Raw genomic sequence first — 14,577 nt, forward strand, 5'->3', positions numbered from 1 at the left:
AGCAAAGCAGAAGGCAACGAGCACGTTCTGGAGCTTCCGAAAGACACGCCCTGTCATTCTCACTCTAACAAAACGAAAAAGGCAGGGCGTGTCTTTCGAACGCCCGAACTCCAGCACGTACTCATCCTCGTAGATGGAGGAAACTATTGTAGATGAGATGGGGCTGCGTACAATATCTTAAAAGCTGCAATGTTTGAGTAGTTTCACGCGATTACTATTAAGGCCAAAGCTAGCATTCAATATCGATATTCCTCCCGTTTACCTTACCAAGCAGCCTTGTATTTTTATTTTTTTATATAAAGAGACAATACCTTTGTTGCTTCATTCTTAAAGGGGCAGTGCAGCAATTTTCAGACTTTGGCCAAATAAATGTAGAAATTAATCTGCGTCACGTATGGAACGAAAATAAGAAAACCGTATTTTCTTGCGAACGCTAGTTCTTATTAAAAAAAAAAAATATGAAACAAATCGAAGCTCGAATTTCCTCTCAACTCTCCACGTCGAATTTCGAGTGACATACTCTGGGGGTTCACGTAGTTTACCCTTGGGTCCTCTCTTCAGAGACCTCAGCCGCTTCCTCCGCGATTGTTGACTTTTAAAGGATTAGCATCGTCGAAGGTCGCGGCGAGCGATCGGCACAAAGGACGGTTCGCCACGAGGCTGACTGCGAAGGTAGCAGCGGAGGAGGACAGGTTTTGTTGACTTCCGCGATCCCCTAGAGACGCTGTCATTTTAGTTCCCATAATCCCGACAGGCGGCTGCAGATCGGCAAATAATTTGTTTTTTGCTTTGCGATTACGCTGCAGAATAGCAGTTTTTCGGGGAAAGGTGATGCCTTTTTTGTCACTTGGGCTTGCATAAACAATTTATATTTCAACATTAAAAGCATTCCACTGCCCCTTTAAAGGGATGCTGAACCAAACACTTCAGTGTCTATAATAAGTGGCGCACGATCTTTCCAGGAGCCAGCAGCCGCCGGTGTGCGCGAGCACACGCAATGAAATTGACGTCATAGTCCTCCAAAAAACAAACGAATTAGTCTTTAGTTGTTTTTAGAGCAGGAGTTTAGTCTCCCAGAACATGGCGACATTGTTACCCACTGTAGATAAGCAATTTAGCCAGTGCAGTACGACTGCTAGCCTGGGGTCTTTAACGTCCACCACGCAGTAGTGATACACAACCGCATACCGCTACGATGCTCATCCAGATCGAAACGGGCAGGGGTGGGGATTGAACCATAATCCTCCATTCACGCATAAAGGGCCAATGAAACGAATCTTGGGCTGGAATAAATCAATTTATATTGGGATTTTACTAATAGCACGTCGTTCAGTGGGCCAAAAGAAAAAAGGTAGGAAGTCAAAAGCCTGACTTTCGGTACGAAATTTAGAAAACACAGCGGACTATTTCGTACCTCCTTCCCTTCGTAAGCTCTCTGCCTTTTCACTGTGATTCATCCACGGTCCCCGCAGCGCGTTACCGGGCCCAAACGCACGTCACACGACACCGGATCTCACTTATTCCCTTCACCCCTAAGCTGACATTGTGGTGGAAGCTACGCGCTTGCCGGACCAATCAGCCGCCTCCCTCTCATCCCCTGACCTCATTCTCTGCGCGTGGGTATGCGCGAGAGAGCGTGATGACGTGGCAAAAGTGTTGCTGGCCCAACGAGCACGTAGCTTCCACAGCACTGTCAGCTTAGGGGTGAACGCGATGGGGAAAGCTACTTTTGTCCGAATTTTGAGCGACGGGCTCTAGGGGGAGAATGGCAGTATTCGGGTACACAAACGAGGGTCCGAGCAAGAGGAAAGTTCCTCCTTTCCTTCTTCTTCAACTGTTTGGTACGCTGTGCGATTTATAAGTTGAGGAGGAAAGCTAAGAAGTAAAGAGTTGCGATATCGTGTTGTGATCCCTTTAACTCTGCTTGTGTCATCAGTCAGAGATGAGAACAGAAAAGAACATCAGTTTGTGAGGATATAACGTCAACGATGGAGAGCAACAGTGTGTTTCGTTTTCCACGATCTGCGTTTTTTTTGCCAAAACTGACTTTGGTCGTGACCCACCCTGGTGTCTCATACAGTGGTGAGCAACACTTTAGTGTTCCTTGTGTGACGTACCCGCCTTGCGTTAATCCTCGAAATGGGGCGCTAAGGCCCAACCCAAGATCCGGCCAGGTGCGCGCGCGCGGGTGTGTGGGTGTGTGTGCGTTTTCAAGAGCGAGAGGCAACGGGCAGTGACTCATGGTGATCGCGACATGTTTCGGAGTAGTCGCCCCCCCCCCCCCTTTTTTTTTTCTGAGAAAGAAATGGACGACCCCGTGGGAACAAAAGGAGAAGAGAGGGGGCCAAGAGCCCAGAGGGGGCCAGGGGCTGGGCGTACGGCACGGTGCGAAGACGAGGGGGAGATTTTTCCTCCGACGGAACGGCCTGGCGGCAGCGAAGAGAGGAGACATCGACGGAGAGAACGAAAAAAAGGCTGACTTCCAACGCCGTGGGAACTCGACGCGCCTTCTCCGAGACGACGAGACCTCCAAGTACCTGCCAAGCTCCTCCGCAGACGACCATCCCCGAACTCCGAGTTAGCCAGGGGACTTTAGCACGGACTCTTCCTTGAACTTTAAGCGCCGTTTTTTATTGTAGTGTACTGTGAGTGTCTTGTATGTCTTGTTGCATCAGAGTGTCTTGTATGTTTGGTTGCTTCAGGAACTTATAAACCTCTTGCTTTAGCTATGGTAATCGCAAGCCTTGGGTCCATTCACGATCGCGACGAAGCCCGGCAGCTTTGTGGCTCGAAACCTTACGGGGATCGCCACACTTCCGACGTAGATGGCTGCCCCCAAGTTTTCACTACGATTGCTTCCTACCGAAAGCACCTGTACCGCTCTCATCGTGACGTTGTGACATGCAAGGAAGGTAAGAACAAGGAGACCTCCAGAGGGGACCAAGCTGATGATGCATTCAAGACTAGTGAAGCTGTGGATCAAGGAGACGTGAGTGAAGAGGCAACCGATAGCACATCTGCTAGTACCACTGCAACACCAACTTTCAAATCTTCTCCAGAGTGTGTAGAAAAACCTATGCCTACTTTTCTTCAATCTCACCGAAGAACACAAAGTGGCGCACACTATAGCGGACCTAACCTTCAAAGGTATCGAGTTCGTAATGTCTCATCTAATGGAGCACTTTGTTATCCTGATAAAAAGCGCTGTGAGTTCTTTCGCGGGAAGACATTCTTGTGATCTGGAGAGCTTCCAAATTTCCGCTTTATGGGTAGCATCTTCGAGTCGTTGAAGACCAGCTACCAGCGGAAGCAGTTCTCAAAACAAAAGTTTCCATATGATGAGTCGCAGCAAATGTCGATTGGAAGCACTGGGGATACGTTCCAGTACGTGTCCGTTGGCAGCGTGATTCCAAATGTGCTTCAACTAGATGACGCAAAAGACTTGCCCCACAGGAATCAGGTTCCGCTCACAATGAAAGTGGCTACCTCAGGGACTTTAAGAACGGCACGGTGTATAAAACCTTGGTACCTGACTCCACAGTGCACAGTCTCTGCATTATAATCTACACCAACAAAGTTGAGATTGTAAACCCTTTGGGATCAAAACGTGGAGCGCACAAACTCACTATGGTAATCTGCAGCTTAATGAGCATGCATCCGAGGTACAGACAAAAGCTGAAGTCTGTGTACTTAGTCGTTATAGCTAAGTATACGCGTGTCACCAAGTACAGTCTGGATGCAATCTGGAAGCCGCTTCTAGAAGAGCTGAGTATGCTGCACACTGTTGGCCTTACCATTAATGGAATCCCCCAAACTGTGAAGGTGGTTGTTTTAGCTGTCAGCGGCGATAACTTGTCGCAGCACAGATTAGCTAGATTTTCTTGTAGCTTTTTCAATGTTCGTGTATGTCGCTTTAGTATAGCAAATTCAAGCGAACTCCGCGAGCTTACTCGGGAAGAGTTATGTATAGTGCGAACCAGAGCCATTCACAATGCTCATCTTGCTGCAGTACAAATTAATCCGGGCACGAATTGCAAGCTCTACGGTGTTATAGGTCCGTCACCTCTCGCGACACTAGATATACCTCGACGTGACTACTCAAATGGCTCCGGACATAATGCACAAACTTTTTGAAGGAATTTTTCCGCTTGTCATTCGTCACGTTATGAAGGACCTGCTAAATGACAATGTCCTGGGAGGGTCTGACCATGAAAAGGTCTGTAACTTCTCATACAGGTACAATGACAGGAAGAACAAGCCAGAGGAACTCAGCATCTCGTTTATCACTGGGTCGTGCAACATAAAGGAAACAGCGTCTCAGAAGTGGTGCTTATTTCAAATTTTGCCGCTAATATTCTGCTCTTCCGTGCCCGAGGGTAATCGTGACTGGGATGTTTTGCTCAAGCTGCAGCACGTGATGAACATCGTTCTCGCGGAAGAAATGCCAGACGACGTCGTTGACTACGTGGAAGTCGCTGTGGAGGTGTTTCTGAAGATTTTTTGAGAGAGGTACCCCGCCATTCAAACTCTTCCCAAAATGCACTACATCATACACTATGCGCGAATGACGAGGGGCCTCGGGCCACCTCGCCAGTACTGGTGTCTTCACTTCGAAGCGAAGCATCAGTATTTTAAGAACATGACCACAAGGGTGAAGAACATCAGGAACATACGTGGCACTCTAGCATCAAGGCATCAATTCCTAAAGGGGTATCAGATGTCATGTCCTCGTCGCGAAAAACCACACATGGTGCATCTGACTGCAGTTAACGAAAACGACTTGCTGGCTTGCGCACAGATCCTGATCCAAGGGGGCGCAGTGCACAAAGCAAGCAGCATCTCCTTCGAGTCCTCCTCATACAAAGTTCAAGACGTCCTCGCCACGCAGAAGGGAGAAGTGCCTGCAATGTAATCTCTTTGAAGCGAGAGTCTACGGCTAGAAACGCCAGACTCTTAAAAAAGGCAACAACAACAAAAAAGTTGGCCCATGTTCTTCTTAAAGTTCGGGCGTCACCTTTCCAAGTTGAACTACAACGACGGGGCGGAAAAACTAAAAATCCCTGGAAACCGCGCCATTTGTGCCTTTTCCCACTTTGTGGCACAATATCGAGCGCCTCAGTGCAGGTATCCACAGTAGTCTATGCTTAAACATGAATCTTTATGTCTTACATTAAAATAAAATACGTGTGAAGACCTCACCACACTCCACCACTAAAATGAGAGGGAGGTGCAAACTAAATGCTATTTAGACCAGTCATCCGCCAATCTTTCACCCCCGTGATCTCGCTTTCACCCATACCTACGCGTAGAGAGCAGAATCAAGCGATGGAATGTAGGTGGTTGACTGTTTCGGAAAAGGCGCAGCTTCCATCGCTCCATCAGCTTAGGGGTGAACTGCTTGAAGAGGCCGTGCAACGATTTTTGAACTTTGGTCAGATCATTCTCAGAGTTGGTCCCCGTCACGTCAGGATTAAAGAACTGAAAACCAACGTTGTCTGTTTGTGTTTTTAATAAACAAAAATGGCAAAGGTTCGATATTTTTGGCGCCTCTCAACTCGTACTCCCTCTTCAAGTCACGTGCGCAGTGACGTGCAGTTGGGTGCACCGGGGACGCTGAGCGTCCTGTTGCCTTCTCTCTCAGCGCCTGTCGTTGGCAGAGCTGCTTAGCGGCAGAAATCGCTGGCCATTCAAAGCGCTGCGAGGAGTCACGTTATAGGAGGAGAAACACTTTGGGAAAGCTTTCACGTTTCGCGACTGCTCGAAACGCTTCACGTTTCGAGCAGTCGACATGCGGAAAAAATATTGTCGATATTTCGTGCTTATTTTCTGCATCAGTGGTGTGTTCAACTTTGAAGGGGTTTTACCTAAAGAAACAGCAAGCGTGCACGCGCGCTGGTGAAGATTAATCATGATTAATTATACCTGGGACTGAGGTACGAAGGCGAAACGATCAAACAGCTGAACAGACAGAAGAAAAATAAAAGCACAAGGCGACGTCTCAAACTCGGCTGCCTGCGCTTATTCAGTTCCACACCTTATATATCAATACGTATCCACATCTAACTGCCAAACTCAGAAAAAAAAATACTTCAAACATTTCTCTCTTTACCTCAATGGGAGTCACCAACCTCAATGCGTCCTTGAAAGACAGTGCGAGTGGGAAGAGTGCCCACGAGAAAAGCCGTCTTGTAAAGGAGGTCGCTCCTCTCCACTTCAGCTTTCCTCCCCTCACACTGTTTTTATGTTGTTGGAGCTCTGACCCGTTTGTTGACCCGACACCTCGGTACTTACCCAACACAATGTATGTGGACATGTACACAGGCCTTGTGGGCATGTCCACATCATTATGTTTACGTCATCTATTTCAATATAGCACGGGGCACAGTGTAACGTAAAAATACTAGCAACAAACGCTGGGGCGTTTCTTGTTAGTGCCGGATTTTTCCCGAAAGCAGTGTCAGAGAATGCGAGCTTGGCCCACTTGGGCTTTTGTGTTGGACTGAGCATATGTACCGAGCATGCTGCATTATTCATGCAGGCTGGAGTGGTAACAAAAGAGTCCGTCCACCCTCACAGGCGACCGGAGAACACGAACTCCAGCCGAACGCTGATGCGGCGATCGGTTAAGTGAGTCAAACGCTGAGTCATTGTTATTTGTTGTCCCCATCTGCGTATTTCTAAGTTAGTCGCTTGGAGCACCACGGTCTGATCTCCTCCCCAATAGTACAACATGGTGCAAGCCTGACGCATTGAAAACATTATGATGATTTCTATTGGTCGTTTTGGAGCGTGCTGGGTCCGTAGACCAGATCCGAGATGGAGCACGCGATACGAAACGTTCAGCCTCCGGATACCCTATGGAACATGATCACTCCTCCGAGATCGGCTGATGCCTTCCCGTCCTTCACCGTCCCGGGAATCCCTTCCCGCGGTCCCGGATCTCGAAGCATTATGTTTTCGCAATCGCGTCGCTAACAACACGTCGTCAAAGTCTTCAACTCCTTCCAAGTGAGATGGAACTGAGCATTTCCCTAATTATTTGTTTATGCTCTAGTAGTTAAGCTTGCAGTAGAGTTCATTGTTTCAGAAACTGGCATCCCAATAAACGAAATTATTATTTAACCAAGTTACACCATTATTCTAAATAATATGTTTAACTAGATAATGTTCAATAAAACATTGCAAGCCCAAAACTCAGAAAGGAGAGGAAAAAAAAAAAGAAAAAACACATGGGTCTCATTCGCTAATGCCCCGGTTGATGTGAACAGCTATAGTCTGCTGGTGATGGGGACACTAGCCGCTTTTACATGAATGCGACTTAGTCGCATCGAACACAGTTGTCGCATTCAGTGCGATCATAAACAGCACAATGCGCTAGGAAATCGCATAGCATTCAAGTCGCTAGACAGAGGTGGATCGAGACGGCGAATAAGCATGCATTCAGTCCATGTAAACGGAGGACGCATCGCATTTTGGAACGAAGAGGATTATGGGAAAGCGCTCGCTGCGGGACCTTCATTTGCTGCAGAATTAACGTAGAGCATGGCGGCGGCCAAGAGCGGTCTGGCGTCTTCCCGCGTTGTGTTCTCACGCGAAGCAACGCGAACTTTTCTCGCGATCCTAAGCGAGCTAAATATCGTGGAGCTACTGGACTCGCGGCGACAGCGAAATCAAGCCGTCTTTCGCAGAGCTAAGGAGGCAATAGAGCAGCTGGGTTACCAGTGGACGTGGCAGCAACTTCGAACCGACTGGAAGAGTCTCAAAGGAAAGTACAATGAGGTGGGTTTTTAGTATTTTTTTCTTTGGAAATAACCGTTAGTCATTAAGTCACTCGTTTTTGCCTAGGAGAGCCACATCGACGCAGAAAGGTACCGCGAAGCTGATTTCTCGTTTTCATCATGAAATTCGCGTGAAAATGCACCGAGTCTAGCACCTGCGTTCGCGAGGGCTTCGCGATTGCGGCTAGGGCGTACGGGCCCCTCTGCGTCGTCACAGCTCGAGAAGCCCAGTTCATTTATGCACTCAGGGTACTGTGCAATGCTGTCTATTCATATCTAAACAAGTGGCACTTTTTTTCATTGTGTGCCTAAGAATGTGATTTTTGTGTGCATCAGGAAAGAGACGCCTGAAACAAAAGTGGAGCGGCGCCATCAACCTGGCCGTGGTATGAAGAAATGAACACCCTGCTTGCTCACCACCCGATGACCCAGGCAAGAGAGTACAGTGTGGAAAGCGATGCAGACGAGGACTGGGGTGGCGTCACAGTAGGTAAGAAACTCAGTACCAAAATTTATGTTCCTTGGAGACTGCCCGACATGTGACCATTTTCAGTTTATTAACTGCTGGAAATATATTTTTATGCAACTACAAAAATAAACGAATTTCTTGTTCCTCGAACCACCAGGAGTGCAAAAGTTGAGCAGGATCACATCAATATAATTTTTTCTTCTCCAGTTGCAGAGAACATTGAGCTGGGAGACGACGAACAACACTCTTTACCAGGCACCTCATCGTGTAAGTAAATATTCTGGTCCCATGAGTATCTATAGAAAAGTTCTCGTGATCCACGCTTCGCTTAAGGCTGCAAGTTAAAATATGTGGGCAACTGGGGATCCAAAGCGTTGGACCAGGCGACCCGCATGCCAATTCGTCCATAATCATTTCCACCGTGATGCGGCCAAGTGCAATTAGCCACGTGAGCGGCGCTGCGCCACTGATAAAAGACTGTCGGAGCGTATGCGCGGGAGTTCTTGGGATCGCGTCACGGGCAATGACGGAATAAATGACTGTGTTGTTGAACCGGTGTGTCTTGTCATTCTCGACGACGGGTAGCAGCAAGAGAATCCTACAAATTGAAAATGTTAACTTTTTTAAAAGGCTTATTGAGATCCGAGTGATATAATATTGATTGTTTTTACACTTTGTTCTGTGCTCATTTGCAGCAACTGATGCCAGCTCATTTGGGCCACAGCCAAAGTGGCCAAAACGTGGCAAGAACACCGATCCCAGAGAGCTTCAAGCCGAGCAGCAGAGGCATAGCGCTGAATTACTTAAAGAAACTCAGAGGTACTATTTCAGCAGCAAAAGGAGCTGCTGCAGATTGAAAAAAGGAACATTCAAGAAATAATGACAGATATCACCAACTTGTTCCTGCAAGGCTCACAGGCAATGATGTCACAACTGCTAACTCAGGGGAGTTTCTTTCATTTTCCTTATCTGCAACCTGCCTTCCCGGCAAGCTTTCCCTCCCCGGGTCACGCAAATGTACCCCCATCAAGCTAACTTAGTGTCCCCAGGTCAGGCCAATGCTTTTTAAGGTAAGGCCGATTTGTTGCTCCCAAGTCAGCCGCAGCGAGATGCCTAAGTATCCCTCGCCAAGTGGAACGGTTTGATCTGGTGTCGATATCTTTTACTTTTATGTACTTTCATGCTTTATTTAGAACTATCTGGTAGAACAATGGTGCAAGTCAAATAGATCACTCACCCTTTGAAGGCACTGCTTTAACGAGGCTTCCAAGTTACTGCACAAATCTCCCACAAATGTGTGGCCATACCCTCTTGCGGGTTAAGAAAAGCAAGAGAAGTACCTTCGGCGAAGTCCTCCACTCTTTTCACTTTAGCAGAGTAAATGCTGGGGAGCACGCAAGAGAGCGAACACATTCGCCTCTTTTCCAGCATTTACTCTGCTAAAGAGGAAAGAGTGGAGGATTTCGCTGGAGGCTCTTGTGATGCTTTTCTGAACCTGCAACAGTGTATTTTGGTGATTGTTGAGTGACCCACGTGGGACGTGGCTGGCACGAGACACGTGCGGACGGCTCAAAAGGAACGCACAAGGTAAAGACGGTTATTCTGCCTGGGAGCCTGGACTGGATGGTCGCTCATTTCACAGCCTAGGAAACTCGACATGGTGTCAGAAGTGGCCACGTCACGCCAAAACTGAGGAGCGATGGCAGAAGCCGCCAGACCCCAGTTAAAAATACCCATTGGGTCCAATTGGTTTTTCCAATTGGTACCAGCTGGCGTAACCATCTGTGTTTTCGGACTCCCAACTGGAAAAATACCAATTGGTATTTGTCCAATTGGAAATAAACCCATTGGAATTTTACCAACTGGAACCATTACCAGTTGGTACTATTCCAGTTGGAACCGTAACCATCTGTGTTTTCGGACTCCCAACTGGAGAAATACCCATTGGCATTTTTTTCACTTGGAACCGTAACCAATTGGTTGTATTCCAATTGGAACCATAACCATCTGTTTTCTGACTCCCAGTTATAAAAATACCAATTAGTATTTTCCCCATTGGAAGTATAACAAGTTGTGTTTTGGGACTTTCAAACTCGAAACTACAAAAAGGGCCCACTTGCTTGTTTTTTAGCTACCATTCATTGGCACAAATCTTGAAGCAAGAACAAGCAATTAGCTTAGCTTAACTGGACATTCATTATGTGCACAGGATGCACAACAGTGAAGAGTATATGTCAAATGAAAGCTTTATTTTGACTAGCAGGACACCTAAATATTACAGATTGAACGTTGAGACCGATGTTCAGCGGAACTTGGATGCAGTTGATGACAGGATAGCCATCTCATTCATGCTCAGCTCTGCCTCCTGCATGTCGAACATGTGTACCAGTTAAGTTGCATATCTAAGAAGCATTGTGAAAGAATGTAGCAAAGTCTAGACCTACAACAAATGGGTAAACACTTGGCTCACATGAGGTCAAAGTTGTATGATGCTCGATGCGTCATTAAAGGGGCAGTACAACAAACCTTGTACTTTCAGTAAATACAGCTTTTGATTATTCATTGACATTCACAACCTAGAAAAAACATAGATTTTCTATCCACGCATGGCAGTTTCACAAGAAAAAAAACAAACTACCAGCGTTTACCTCCTAAACTCGCAGACAGAGCAAGTGACCACATGATCTGAAGCTGATTACATGCCACCTATGTTTATCATATCCACACCCTGTAGTTGGCAAAGCACAGGGCACACAATGAATTCCACAGATTGCTAAGGTTCGGCTACTCCTGTCGTCGCAGTAACTGAGCACCAGACACTACTTGAGTGCGTGTCGAGGTATTGTCTTAAGCTCAAATAGAATGCTCACGCTGTGCTCATGTCCACTGTAAGAGCCACACTTGAATATTGTCACCGTGGGTATCACAAAGCTTTATGGCAAACTCCTGAGGATTGATGTTGTTGACTATGACGACAACACTATCCCCGCAACCAAAGGAGAGAATGAAAAGAGGTATTCGCTTTTACTCTTTAAATTATACGGCAAAAAAGAAGCTCCCTGGTCAGTGGCATTGCGTGCGAGTATTTCGGGTCCCACTGGTGCCAGTAAGCTTGTGCAGAGTGAGAAACATTCGACATAATATTGTTACACGGCTCCTTCAAGTACAGCGTTCCCCCCAAATGTAGCGTCAGCGGTTTGAAACCAAATGCCAAAGTTTCAGAACTAATTTATCTCAATTAAAAGTTATAACTGATTTTCAAAAAATATTACGAAAACGGGGTCCATTTTTGGTAACTAGCACCATTCAGCTCCATGTATTCGAGAGCTGTTAGCCACCATTTTCCCACTAAAAGTGACACCTGGGGCCCTAAACTCGTCGAACACAAAGTTGGAGCCCAAAGTTAGCGGAGCGCGCCGATTGGACGCCGCCGAAAAAAGCGCCAAGTCATCGTCGGGATCGTCCAATCGGTGCGTTCCGTTAACTTCGGCCCAAACTTTGTGTTCGACGAGTTTAGCACCCCTGGGGCCCTAAACTCGTCAGATACAAAGTTGTAGCCGAAAGTTCGCGGAGCGCGCCGATTGGATGTCGACGAGAAAAACGCGAAGTCATTGTCGTGATTGTCCAATCGGCGCGCTCCGTCAACTTTGCCTCCAACTTTGTATTTGACGAGTTTAGGGCCCCTGTACTTCATTTTCCCACTGAAATTGACACCTACTCCATTTTCCACTGAAAACTGAAACCTGTAATTCATTAACAATGCACTCAAGATTATTAGCTAGTAACTGCTCACACCACAATTACAACTTCTGAAAGCATGACACTTAATGTGTTCACTCTGTCTAATACAAAAAGTAAATTAAGACATAATCTCAAAAGCAAATTATGGATATTAAGGTAAACTGTGGCAAGTCAGTGCTTTCAGGAGGAATTCATAGTTTCTTTTTTAGAAGCGCCTAAAACACTTCTTTCTTTTCACTGACATTTCATTACACTGGGTAACAAAGACTTTCAAGTGGACAGCTCAAAAGAGTCTGTTTTGTAGAGCTTCATTCATTCAGGCTCCTACCCTGCACTGACCATATAGCTAGGAGTGTCTCAGGATATTTATTAATCAGAAATCGCCTATTTGCAATGCAGCAAGCATCAAGAAAAGAAACAAAGAAGTTTCCTTACCTTGCGCCCTTAAACTTTGTTATCCATCCTTTGCGCTCCAACGAGGCGGCAGGCCAAATAAAGTAATTATAACCACACTACTCAGCACTCGCAGCAATAAAACATGACTTGTTGAATCTCTACTGTAACCATGCAACAGATGTTGTGCGTGCCATCGGTAAGATTGGAGCCATGTGCGCATAGAGATCACATGCGGACGCCATCTTTCTTTGCCCAGTGTGCACAGATGCTTCCAACGATTCCCGTCGATTTTAGGGGAAAAAAAAAAGTTTACCCGCGATATTTAGGAAATCGATTACAACACAATACAAAACAAATAAAAAAATCCCTCCGCTTTCAATTTTCATGTACAAATTGTCCTCATTTTGAGATTTAAAAAAGTATGGGCAGGTGATCCGATCGGCCAGACCCGATAGCGATACCCGATATAATGCATGCACAAAGGAGGTGGAGAGTATCGGGTATCGTTGTCGGAGGCATCGAAATGATCAACTAAAACTCTTCAATAGAGATTTTAGAAGATTGTTTCAATGCCTTCGATACAAAAAAAAATATATATATATATTTTTAAAAAAGGCCATTTTTACATTCACCAACTTCTAGAGAATATCCCCAGAAAGTTTAATTTTTTTTTGACTGCATAGCTATTTTGTTAAAAATTATTTTGGGTCCACCAATGCTAAAGAAAAGCTAGAGGTTCAAGCACTTTGAACACATTTTTCTGCAGTCCACTTCTTGGCATAAATTTCACTTTCGGAAAACTACTGTTTTGCAATGGCACAAAAAGAAACGCTCACTCATTGTTTTTGCTAACTGGAATTTAATGGGCAACGCAACGGTGACAGTTTATTTTTTTTACAAATACAAAAATCTATTTGATTTGTCAATGTGATGTTAGTATAAAATAAATTACTTTAAAAAAAAAAATTCGTTTTCTCAGTTGCCCTGAAAAAAAATGTTGCGTACTACATTAGTTTAATTCCCAGTTATAGTTTTCCTAACAATGCCAGTGCGTTCCTGATAAATACGACTAATCTTTTGTACAATTTATGTATACACAGATAAAAATTTTCAAGGCTGACCCTTTTGAATAGTGTCCTCCCTTAATTGGAATGTCTGATGATTGGTTTAAATCCCAATAAGACTATTTACCATTTAGAAGTTGTTTATTTCAATTAATATTGGAATAATTAAATACTCAATAAAATGGCCAATTGGTGCATCACATACCAATTGGGCACTGCCATTCCAATTGGGATCACGAAAGAGATGCTAAAGGGAAACATTTCATTTGGGATAACCAATTAGAAAAATGTAACCCAATTGGTATTACTAAATACCAATTGGAAACAACTATCCCAACTGGGATGACCAGTTGGAAAAATGCATCCCAGTTGGAATGGCCAGTTGGTGGATTAGGTTCCAATTGGAAATCTCAATTCCAATTGGAGTCACCAATTGGAAAAATGTAACCCAATTGGTATCACTGGATACCAATTGGAAACAACTATCCGAACTGGGATGACCAGTTGGAAAAATGCATCCCAATTGGAATGGCCAGTTGGTGGATTAGGTTCCAATTGGAAATCTCAATTCCAACTGGAGTCACCAATTGGTAATGCCAAAACCAATTGGATTCTGTGATTCCAACTGGGATTTCTCAGATTCCAATTGGTACCAACTGACTTTCCAATTGGAACCCATGGGTATTTTTAACTGGGACAGAATCCCTCAGGATTCTTCACCTCCCTCCAGCAGCCGCCGCCAATGGATTTCAATAATTCGTCGGAGTGGCCTAGCTGGATACAGCATTTCGATAGCTACCGCTACGCGTCTGGTATCAACGAGCGAAGTGAAGAGGCGCAAGTCCGTATCCTTCTATACTCCATGGGCAAACAGTCAAGAGACATTTTTGCAACGTTTGACCTAGCAGAAGCAGACGAAAAGAAATTTGACATTGTAAAAAAGAAGTTCGATGAATATTTCGTCAAGGAACGCAACGTCGTGTTCGAGAGCGCGTGCTTCCATCGTCGGCAACAAAAGAAGGGCGAGACTGTCGATCAGTTCCTCACGGCGCTGAACATGCAGGCTGAACGCTGTAACTTCGGCGAAATGAAACAGCGGATGATTCGAGACAGATTCGTGGTTGGCCTT

General features: G+C 45.5%; 1 long non-coding RNA gene and 1 pseudogene across 1 annotated transcript; one reads left to right on the top strand and one right to left on the bottom strand.

Moving 5' to 3' along the window:
* Positions 1-7,581: 7,581 nt before the first annotated feature.
* LOC115323374 lies at positions 7,582-9,366 on the top strand (annotated as a pseudogene).
* Positions 9,367-10,474: 1,108 nt separating this feature from the next.
* LOC115330434 lies at positions 10,475-12,607 on the bottom strand. The gene is made up of 2 exons (XR_005717482.1): positions 12,424-12,607; positions 10,475-10,612 (listed from the first exon to the last, which is right to left on the bottom strand). It is a non-coding gene; the product is annotated as an uncharacterized LOC115330434 (long non-coding RNA).
* Positions 12,608-14,577: the final 1,970 nt, after the last annotated feature.

The sequence above is a fragment of the Ixodes scapularis genome, unplaced genomic scaffold (assembly GCF_016920785.2).
Source record: "Ixodes scapularis isolate PalLabHiFi unplaced genomic scaffold, ASM1692078v2 PGA_scaffold2__306_contigs__length_199485367, whole genome shotgun sequence".
Taxonomy (NCBI): Eukaryota; Metazoa; Arthropoda; class Arachnida; order Ixodida; family Ixodidae; genus Ixodes; species Ixodes scapularis.